Raw genomic sequence first — 7,147 nt, 5'->3', positions numbered from 1 at the left:
TGTATTCTATTCTATTGTATTCTACTCCGTTACATTCTATTCTGTTCTATTCTATTCTATTCTATTCTGTTCTGTTCTGTTCTATTCTGTTCTGTTCTGTTCTGTTCTGTTCTGTTCTATTCTGTTCTATTCTATTCTGTTCTGTTCTGTTCTGTTCTATTCTATTCTATTCGTTTCTATTCTATTCTATTCTATTCTATTCTATTCTATTCTGTTCTATTCTATTCTATTCTATTCTATTCTATTCTATACTATTCTATTTTTTTCTATTCTATTATATTGTATTCTGTTCTATTGTATTGTATTCTGTTCTGTTCTGTTCTGCTCTGTTCTATTCTTTTCTATTCTACTCTATTCTATTCTATTCTATTCTATTCTCTTCAGTTCTGTTCTATTCTGTTCTATTCTATTCTATTCTACTGTATTCTATTCTATTCTGTTCTCTTCTATTCTATTCTATTCTATTCTGTTCTGTTCTATTCTATTCTATTCTCTTGTATTCCATTCCGTTACATTCTATTCTGTTCTATTCTATTCCATTCTATTCTGTTCTGTTCTATTCGATTCTATTCTATTCTATTCTATTCTATTCCGTTACATTCTATTCTGTTGTATTCTATTCCATTCTATTCTGTTCCATTCTCTTCTATTCTGTTCTATTCTCTTGTATTCTATTCTATTCTAATCTATTCTGTTCTATTCTAGTCTACTCTATTCTGTTTTGTTCTATTCTATTCTATTCTGTTCTGTTCTATTCTGTTCTATTCTATTCTATTCTATTCTGTTCTGTTCTATTCTATTCTATTCTGTTCTTTTCTACTCTATTCTATTCTGTTCTGTTTTATTCAATTCTATTCTGTTCTATTCTATTCTGTTCTGTTCTATTCTGTTCTATTCTATTCTATTCTATTCTTTTCTGTTCTATTCTATTCTGTTCTATTCTATTCTGTTCTATTCTATACTATTCTGTTCTGTTGTGTTCTGTTCTGTTCCATTCTGTTCTATATTATTCTATTGTATTCTATTCCGTTACATTCTAATCTGTTCTATTCTATTCTATTCTGTTCTGTTCTATTCTATTTTATTCTATTGTATTCTATTCTGTTACATTCTATTCTGTTCTATTCTATTCCATTCTATTCTGTTCTATTCTCTTCTATTCTGTTCTATTCTGTTTTATTCTATTCTATTCAATTCTCTTCTGTTCTATTCTTTTCTATTCTATTCTGTTCGGTTCTATTCTATTCAATTCTGTTCTACTCTATTCTGTTCTGTTCTATTCTATTCTATTCTATTCTGTTCTGTTCTATTCTGTTCTGTTCTATTCTATTCTATTCTGTTCTGTTCTATACTATTCTATTCTGTTCTGTTTTATTCAATTCTATTCTGTTCTGTTCTATTCTGTTCTGTTCTTTTCTATTCTATTCTATTCTATTCTATTTTTTTCTATTCTATTATATTCTATTCTATTTTATTCTATTCCATTCTATTCTGTTATTCTGTTCTATTCTATTCTATTCTATTCTGTTCTATTCAATTCTATTGTATTCTGTTCTGTTCTATTCTATTCTATTCTATTCTATTCTATTCTGTTCTATTCTATTCTATTCTATTCTGTAATATTCAATTCTATTCTGTTCTGTTCTGTTGTATTCTATTCTATTGTATTCTATTCCGTTACATTCTATTCTGTTCTATTCTATTCTATTCTATTCTGTTCTGTTCTGTTCTATTCTGTTCTGTTCTGTTCTGTTCTGTTCTGTTCTGTTCTGTTCTATTCTGTTCTATTCTATTCTATTCTATTCTATTCTGTTCTATTCTATTCTATTCTATTCTGTTATATTCAATTCTATTCTGTTCTGTTCTGTTGTATTCTATTCTATTGTATTCTACTCCGTTACATTCTATTCTGTTCTATTCTATTCTATTCTATTCTGTTCTGTTCTGTTCTATTCTGTTCTGTTCTGTTCTGTTCTGTTCTGTTCTATTCTGTTCTATTCTATTCTGTTCTGTTCTGTTCTGTTCTATTCTATTATATTTGTTTCTATTCTATTCTATTCTATTCTATTCTATTCTATTCTGTTCTATTCTATTCTATTCTATTCTATTCTATTCTATACTATTCTATTTTTTTCTATTCTATTATATTGTATTCTGTTCTATTGTATTGTATTCTGTTCTGTTCTGTTCTGCTCTGTTCTATTCTTTTCTATTCTACTCTATTCTATTCTATTCTACTCTATTCTGTTCTGTTCTGTTCTATTCTGTTCTATTCTATTCTATTCTATTCTATTCTATTCTATTCTATTCTGTTCTATTCTATTCTATTCTATTCTATTCTGTTCTGTTCTATTCTATTCTATTCTCTTGTATTCTATTACGTTACATTCTATTCTGTTCTATTCTATTCCATTCTATTCTGTTCTGTTCTATTCGATTCTATTCTATTCTATTCTATTCTATTCCGTTACATTCTATTCTGTTGTATTCTATTCCATTCTATTCTGTTCCATTCTCTTCTATTCTGTTCTATTCTCTTGTATTCTATTCTATTCTAATCTATTCTGTTCTATTCTAGTCTACTCTATTCTGTTTTGTTCTATTCTATTCTATTCTCTTCTGTTCTATTCTGTTCTATTCTATTCTATTCTATTCTGTTCTGTTCTATTCTATTCTATTCTGTTCTTTTCTACTCTATTCTATTCTGTTCTGTTTTATTCAATTCTATTCTGTTCTATTCTATTCTGTTCTGTTCTATTCAATTCTATTCTATTCTATTCTATTCTATTCTATTCTATTCTATTCTATTCTATTCTATTCTATTCCATTCTATTCTGTTCTATTCTGTTCTATTCTATTCTATTCTATTCTATTCAATTCTATTCTATTCTTTTCAGTTGTATTCTCTTCTATTCTATTGTATTCTATTCCGTTACATTCTGTTTTGTTCTATTCTATTCTATTCTGTTCTATTCTCTTCTATTCTGTTCTATTCTGCTGTATTCTATTCTATTCTATTCTCTTATGTTCTATTCTAATCTATTCTATTCTATACTATTCTATTCTATTCTGTTCTATTCTATTCTATTCTATTCTGTTCTGTTCTATTCTATTCTATTCTATTCTATTCTATTCCGTTACATTCTATTCTATTCTATTCTATTCTATTCTATTCTATTCTATTCTATTCTATTCCTTTACATTCTATTCTGTTCTATTCTATTCCATTCTATTCTGTTCTATTCTCTTCAATTCTGTTCTATTCTGTTGTATTCTATTCTATTCTATTCTATTCTATTCTGTTCTATTCTATTCTATTCTATTCTATTCTGTTCTGTTCTATTCTATTCAATTCTGTTCTACTCTATTCTGTTTTGTTCTATTCTATTCTATTCTGTTCTGTTCTGTTCTGTTCTATTCTATTCTATTCTGTTCTGTTCTATTCTATTCTGTTCTTTTCTATTCTATTCTATTCTGTTCTGTTTTATTCCATTCTATTTTGTTCTATTCTATTCCGTTCTGTTCTATTCTATTCTATTCTATTCTATTCTATTCTATTCTATTCTGTTCTGTTTTGTTCTGTTCTATTCTATTCTATTCTGTTCTATTCTCTTCTATTCTGTTCTATTCTGTTGTATTCTATTCTTTTCTATTCTATTCTGTTCTATTCTATTCTATTCTATTCTGTTCTGTTCTATTCTATTCAATTCTGTTCTACTCTATTCTGTTTTGTTCTATTCTATTCTATTCTGTTCTGTTCTGATCTGTTCTATTCTATTCTATTCTGTTCTATTCTATTCTATTCTATTCTGTTCTGTTCTATTCTGTTCAATTCTGTTCTACTCTATTCTGTTTTGTTCTATTCTATTCTATTCTGTTTTGTTCTATTCTATTCTATTCTGTTTTGTTCTGTTCTTTTCTATTCTATTCTATTCTGTTCTGTTCTATTCTATTCTATTCTGTTTTTTTCTATTCTATTCTATTCTGTTCTGTTTTATTCAATTCTATTCTGTTCTATTCTATTCTGTTCTGTTCTATTCTATTCTATTCTATTCTATTCTCTTCTATTCTGTTCTGTTCTGTTCTGTTCTATTCTATTCTATTCGTTTCTACTCTATTCTATTCTATTCTATTCTATTCTATTCTGTTCTGTTCTGTTCTATTCTGTTCTGTTCTGTTCTGTTCTGTTCTGTTCTATTCTGTTCTATTCTATTCTGTTCTGTTCTCTTCTGTTCTATTCTATTCTATTCTATTCTTTTCTATTCTATTCTATTCTATTCTGTTCTATTCTATTCTACTCTGTTCTCTTCTATTCTGTTCTGTTCTATCCTATTCTATTCTATTCAATTCTGTTCTACTCTATTCTGTTCTGTTCTGGTCTATTCTGTTCTATTCTGTTCTATTCTATTCTATTCTATTCTGTTCTATTCTATTCTGTTCTGTTTTGTTCTGTTCTATTCTATTCTATTCTGTTAGATTCTATTCTGTTCTGTTCTGATCTATTCTATTCTATTCTATTATATTCTATTCTAATCTGTTCTACTCTGTTCTATTCGATTCTATTCTGTTCTGTTCTGTTCTGTTTTATTCTATTCTATTCGTTTCTATTCTATTCTATTCTATTCTATTCTGTTCTATTCTATTCTATTCTATTCTATTCTATACTATTCTATTTTTTTCTATTCTATTATATTGTATTCTGTTCTATTGTATTCTATTCTGTTCTGTTCTGTTCTGCTCTGTTCTATTCTTTTCTATTCTACTCTATTCTATTCTATTCTACTCTATTCTGTTCTGTTCTGTTTTATTCTGTTCTATTCTATTCTATTCTATTCTATTCTATTCTATTCTATTCTATTCTGTTCTGTTCTATTCTATTCTATTCTATTCTATTCTGTTCTGTTCTATTCTATTCTATTCTCTTGTATTCTATTCCGTTACATTCTATTCTGTTCTATTCTATTCCATTCTATTCTGTTCTGTTCTATTCGATTCTATTCTATTCTATTCTATTCTATTCCGTTACATTCTATTCTGTTCTATTCTATTCCATTCTATTCTGTTCCATTCTCTTCTATTCTGTTCTATTCTCTTGTATTCTATTCTATTCTAATCTATTCTGTTCTATTCTAGTCTACTCTATTCTGTTTTGTTCTATTCTATTCTATTCTGTTCTGTTCTATTCTGTTCTATTCTATTCTATTCTATTCTGTTCTGTTCTATTCTATTCTATTCTGTTCTTTTCTACTCTATTCTATTCTGTTCTGTTTTATTCAATTCTATTCTGTTCTATTCTATTCTGTTCTGTTCTATTCAATTCTATTCTATTCTATTCTATTCTATTCTATTCTATTCTATTCTATTCTATTCTATTCTATTCCATTCTTTTCTGTTCTATTCTGTTCTATTCTATTCTATTCTATTCTATTCAATTCTATTCTATTCTTTTCAGTTGTATTCTCTTCTATTCTATTGTATTCTATTCCGTTACATTCTGTTTTGTTCTATTCTATTCTATTCTGTTCTATTCTCTTCTATTCTGTTCTATTCTGCTGTATTCTATTCTATTCTATTCTCTTATGTTCTATTCTAATCTATTCTATTCTATACTATTCTATTCTATTCTGTTCTATTCTATTCTATTCTATTCTGTTCTGTTCTATTCTATTCTATTCTATTCTATTCTATTCCGTTACATTCTATTCTGTTCTATTCTATTCTATTCTATTCTATTCTATTCTATTCTATTCTATTCTATTCTATTCTATTCTATTCTATTCTATTCTATTCTATTCCGTTACATTCTATTCTGTTCTATTCTATTCCATTCTATTCTGTTCTATTCTCTTCTATTCTGTTCTATTCTGTTGTATTCTATTCTATTCTATTCTATTCTGTTCTATTCTATTCTATTCTATTCTATTCTGTTCTGTTCTATTCTATTCAATTCTGTTCTACTCTATTCTGTTTTGTTCTATTCTATTCTATTCTGTTCTGTTCTGTTCTGTTCTATTCTATTCTATTCTGTTCTGTTCTATTCTATTCTGTTCTTTTCTATTCTATTCTATTCTGTTCTGTTTTATACAATTCTATTTTGTTCTATTCTATTCTGTTCTGTTCTATTCTATTCTATTCTATTCTGTTCTGTTCTGTTTTGTTCTGTTCTATTCTATTCTATTCTGTTCTATTCTCTTCTATTCTGTTCTATTCTGTTGTATTCTATTCTTTTCTATTCTATTCTGTTCTATTCTATTCTATTCTATTCTGTTCTGTTCTATTCTATTCAATTCTGTTCTACTCTATTCTGTTTTGTTCTATTCTATTCTATTCTGTTCTGTTCTGAACTGTTCTATTCTATTCTATTCTGTTCTATTCTATTCTATTCTGTTCTGTTCTATTCTGTTCAATTCTGTTCTACTCTATTCTGTTTTGTTCTATTCTATTCTATTCTGTTTTGTTCTATTCTATTCTATTCTGTTTTGTTCTGTTCTTTTCTATTCTATTCTATTCTGTTCTGTTCTATTCTATTCTATTCTGTTCTTTTCTATTCTATTCTATTCTGTTCTGTTTTATTCAATTCTATTCTGTTCTATTCTATTCTGCTCTGTTCTATTCTATTCTATTCTATTCTATTCTCTTCTATTCTGTTCTGTTCTGTTCTGTTCTATTCTATTCTATTCGTTTCTACTCTATTCTATTCTATTCTCTTCTATTCTATTCTGTTCTGTTCTATTCTATTCTGTTCTGTTCTATTCTATTCTATTCTCGTCTGTTCTATTCTATTCTATTCTATTCTGATCTATTCTATTCTATTCTATTCTATTCTGTTCTGTTCTGTTCTGTTCTATTCTATTCTATTCTGTTCGATTCTATTCTGTTCCGTTCTATTCTATTCTATTTTGTTCGATTCTATTCTGTTCTGTTCTGTTCTATTCTATTCTATTCTATTCTATTCCGTTCTGTTCTATTCTGTTCTATTCTATTCTATTCTATTCTATTCCATTCTATTCTATTCTGTTCTGTTTTGTTCTGTTATATTCTATTCTATTCTATTCTATTCTATTCTATTCTATTCAATTCTATTCTATTCTATTCTATTCTATTCTATTCCGTTACATTCTATTCCGTTACATTCTATTCTGTTCTA

Source organism: Sus scrofa, chromosome 14, assembly GCF_054392235.1.
Source record: "Sus scrofa isolate SSC_HxYL_T2T_F1_AM1 chromosome 14, Sscrofa_HxYL_maternal_Yorkshire_Landrace_v2.0, whole genome shotgun sequence".
Lineage (NCBI taxonomy): Eukaryota > Metazoa > Chordata > Mammalia > Artiodactyla > Suidae > Sus > Sus scrofa.
This window is presented reverse-complemented; position numbering follows the sequence as displayed.